General features: G+C 48.8%; 1 long non-coding RNA gene across 1 annotated transcript; it reads right to left on the reverse strand.

The window, feature by feature from the left end:
* Positions 1 to 396: 396 nt before the first annotated feature.
* LOC116545300 lies at positions 397 to 1,769 on the reverse strand. Its single transcript, XR_004266267.1, has 2 exons — positions 948 to 1,769; positions 397 to 834 (listed from the first exon to the last, which is right to left on the reverse strand). It is a non-coding gene; the product is annotated as an uncharacterized LOC116545300 (long non-coding RNA).
* Positions 1,770 to 4,520: the final 2,751 nt, after the last annotated feature.

Here is a 4,520-nt window from a genome sequence, read left to right on the forward strand (position 1 = left end):
GGGAGCGCCCCGGGGTGTTGGTGCCTCTTTGACTTCACGGGATGGGGGAAGGACAGCCCTGTCCCCATCTGCTCTCCTAGGCTGCCTAGCAGGCTCCTGTCCACGCTCCCCGCCCCTTCTTCCAGAACCCCATTCACCCCTGCCCCCACTCGATACAGTTCCTTCCACAGCAGCCCCAGGTCTGGGCCCCGTCCAGGCCCACGCTGGGTGGTCGAGTCTTCACTGGGCTCCGAGCAGAGGGAACCCCCGCGCCCGCCCCAGCCTTGCTGTCCTGGGGCGCCTCTGTCCGAGTCGGTTTTCTCTCCTCTGGCCCCCACGCCGCCAACCTCCACTTCCAAGGGACGCCACCTCCACGAAGGAGAAAGGAAAGGAAATACAAAGGCACACATTCGTTTCTGTGGAATTCGCTCTTTATTTTGGGACCAGGGAAGGACCCCACACAGGCCTGCAGCTCAGAGGTTGGGGCACCGAGACGCTGAAAGCCTGCACCCGCACCCTGCTCAGACGCCGCTGCCAGGAGGCGGAATCCAGGTTTCTGGGTTCGGGAGGGCGTATGCAAATGAGACGGGCGTGGTTGGAAGATCTCCCAGGAGGCCTCGGGGGTCCTCGCCACAGGTCGGCGCCAGGAGCGAAGGGAAAGGAATGGGATCTGGGGAGGCAAGCCTGGGAGACGTCGTAAGTGACGGACTAGAGTGGGGTGGGGCGAGGCCGCGCTCTCGGAGGCAGCAGGTGTGGTGACGGGGGCGCTTTCACCTAGACCTGCCGGGGTGGTCCTCGCCGTCGCGGTAGAACGTTTTGTAGAGGCGCGCGTCCGGGCTGTCTCGTTTCACCTACCTGGGGGCGGAGCCGGGAAGGGCGTGTTGAGACCTGGCCACGCCCCCGGCTGTGCGGGGCCGCAAGGGAGAGCCCCAGGAATCCCGCTTCGCCCGCCTCGTGCCAGCGCTCACCGCGGCCGGGTGACCAGGTTGAGCTAGTGGCGCAGGGAGGCGTAGTAGCGGCTCAGCTTCTCCCGGGAGGCGTCTTGGCCGGGAGTCTCGGGTTTGATGGGGTAGGCGTCGACTAGCGCCCCCAGGCGGACGAGCAGGGCCAAAGCACTGTGGCCAGGGCAGTCCATGGCCTGAGCACCTACACCATCTGGGAAGGCGACATTGGGCGTGAGTCATTCCGAGCCTCGACCCTCCACGGCGTGAGGCTGCGGCTGCCGTCGGGGCCGCGCTCCGACGCTCTCCCTCGGCCTGGTATCGGACCAAGGCTCAGCCACCAGCTTACCTTGTGTTTTCCCGCACTGCACTGTTTCCTGCCTCAGTTTCCTCATCTGTCAGAGGGACAAAGCTCTACCTGATTCACAGGCCCTTGTGGGCTTGTGTCTCTGTGGCTCCTGGTATCTTATGTGATGCTGGCACGAGGTGACTGCCAGGTTATTGAATCGATCCGTCAATAAGTGAACATATTAGTTAAAATGTTGGTGCGCCTGCCTTAATAGAGACCAAATAATAGTAATTTAAATACCATAGATATTTATTTGTCTCTTATGTAAGGGTCCAAGCTGGCAGCCAGGGGTAGGGTGCCTCTGATCTACAAGGGGCCCAAGCACCTTCTAAAAAAAAAAAAAAAAAAAAAAAAAAAGCAAATGATCATATTGATTGAAAAACTATTTGACAAAAATTCAAAATCCACTCACAATTTGAAAAAATACTCAGGCTCGGCTGGGTCACTCACACCTGTAATCCCCTAATACTTTGAGAGGCTAAGGCAAGAGGTATTGCTTGAAGCCAGGAGTTCAAGACCAGCCTGGACAACACAGTAAGACCCTGTCTCTAAAAAACAAATTTTTAAAAATTAGTTGGGCATGGTGGTACCTGTAGTTTCAGCTACTTGGGAGACTGAGGTGGGGAATTGCTTCAGCTCAGGTTCCTGTGAGCCATGATCACACCACTGTAGTCCTGCCTGGGTGGGTGACAAAACGAGACCCTGTCTCTTTAAAAAAAAAAAAAAAAGGCCAGGTGCAGTGGCTCATGGCTGTAATGCCAGCACTTTGGGAGGCCGAGGCTGGATTATCACTTGAGGCCAGGAGTTCAAGACCAGCCTGGGAAACATGACAAAACCCCATCTTTACTAAAAATACAAAAATTAGCTGTACTTGGTGGTGGTGGTCGCCTGTAATCCCAGCTACTTGGGAGGCTGAGGCAGGAGAACTGCTTAAACCTGGGAGGTGGAGGTTGCTGTGAGCCGAGATGACACCACTGCACGCCAGCCTGGGTGACAGAGGAAGACCCTGTCTCAAAAAAAAAAAAAAAAGTGTGATACAGGTGGAATGACAGACAGCTAGGTCAATAGAACAGAATAGGAAGTACAGAAATAGACCTACGCAAATATGACAAATTGATTTTGACCAAAGTGCAAAGGCAACTGAATGGAGAAAAGATTCCTAGAACCACCACCAGAGTCAGGACACAGAGGCAGAGAAGAACTGTATCACTCTGAAGGACTCCCTGGAGCTATCCCTGTGTAGTCACTCCTGCTCTCACCCCTAATGTTTGACACCTGCTACCATCACTATGGTTTCATCTTTTAGGGAATGTCATACAACTGGAATAATACAGTGTGTAATTTTTTGAGACAGGCTTTGTCCACCCCTAATGCCTCTGAGATTAATTTGTTCTGTGTATCAATAGTTATTCCTTCTTATTGCTGAGTGGTAAATATCCCAGTACATTAATGTGGTTGGTTTACTTGGTCACCCACTGAAAGATATTAGGGCTGTTTCCAGTTTGAATCAACTATGAATAAAGCTGCTGTATTAGGAGGCTGGGGGGGGTAGATCATGAGGTCAGGAGTTCAAGACCAGCCTGGCCAATATGGTGAAACCCCTATCTCTACTAAAAGTACAAAAATTAGCTAGGCGTGATGGTGGGCCCCTGTAGTCCCAGCTGCTCGGGAGGCTAAGGCAGGAGAATCGCTTGAACCCGGGAGGCAGAGGTTGTAGTGAGCCGAAATTGCGCCGCTGCACTCCAGCTTGAGCGACAGAGTGAAACAGACTCCGTCTCAAAAAAAATTAAAAAAGCATTCATGTGGGCGTATTCACCTCTCTAGGATAAATACCGTGGAGAGAGTTTTCTGGGTCATATGTAATTGTGTGCTTAACTTTAGAAAAAAGTGTCAAAATGTTTTCCAGGATGGCTATTTTGCATTCCCTCCACCAGTGGACAAGAGTCTAATTGCTCTGCACCCCCGCAATGCTTCAGATTGTCAATATTTTTTATATTGCCCATTTTAATGTGTAGATAGTGGTACATCATAATGGTTTTAATTTGCATTTTCCTATTGTCTAATGATGCCAAACGTCTATTCATGTGGTTATTTGCCATCTTTATATCCTCTCTGGTGCAGTGTTTGTTCCTGATTTTTTTTTTTTTTAAGCCCATTGTTAGTTTTCTTACTGTTGAGTTTGAAGAGTTCTTTATATATTCTGGATACAAGTTTTTTGTTGGGTATGTGATTTGCAACTATTTGGTTTCAGTTTGTAACTCGCTTTTTCATTTTCTTAACCATGTCTTTTACAGAGCAAAAGTTTTTATTTATGATGAAGTCCAGTTATCAATTGTTTCTTTTGTGACTCATGCTTTTGGTGATTTTCCCCTACTTTTCTCTAAAAGTTTTTATCATTTTACATTGCTTTTAGATATATGATCCATTTGGAGCTAATTTTTGTATAAGGTGTACGGTTTAGGTTGAAGTTCTCTTTTTGTATATGAATGTTCGTTGTTCAGACACCATTGTTGGCTCTAGGAATCTATACATGTGTTAAAACTCATAAAGCTGTACACCAACAAAAGTCAGTTTTACTTTATGTTACTATATTGTTTTTTGAGAGGGAGTCTCATTCTATCACTTAGGTTGGAGTGCAGTGGTGTGATCTCAGCTCACTGCAACCTCTGCCTCCCTGGTTCAAGCAATTCTTCTGCCTCAGTCTCCCAAGTAGCTGGGACTACAGGCGTGTGCCACCACACCCAGCTAATTTTGTACTTTTTATAGAGATGGGATTTCACAATGTTGGCCAGGCTGGCCTCAAACTCCTGAGCACAGGTGATCCATCTGATTCAGCCTCTCAAAGTGTTGAGATTACAAGCATGAGCCACCATGCCTGGCCAACTTTATGTTACTTAAAAAAATGTTTTTTTGAGACAGGATCTCACTCTCACTGAGGTTGGAATGCAGTGGCACAGTCATAGCTCACTGTAACCTTGAACTCCTGAGCTCAAAGGATCATCCCACCTCAGCCTCCCCAGTGCTAGGACTACAGGCATACACCGCTATTTCTGGCTAATTTTTATTTTTATTTATTTTTGTTGAGATAGGATCTCACCGTGTTGCCCAGGCTGGTCTCAAACTCCTGGCCTCAAATGATCCTCCTGCTTCACCCTCCCAAAGTGCTGGGATTACAGTCGTGGGCCACAGCACTCTGGCAAAAAAGTCATTAAAAAAAGAAAAAGTTATTTCTTTTTTTTTTTTTTTTTTTT

This window comes from Sapajus apella, unplaced genomic scaffold (assembly GCF_009761245.1).
Source record: "Sapajus apella isolate SASKATOON/1434 unplaced genomic scaffold, GSC_monkey_1.0 scaffold257, whole genome shotgun sequence".
NCBI classification, from domain to species: domain Eukaryota; kingdom Metazoa; phylum Chordata; class Mammalia; order Primates; family Cebidae; genus Sapajus; species Sapajus apella.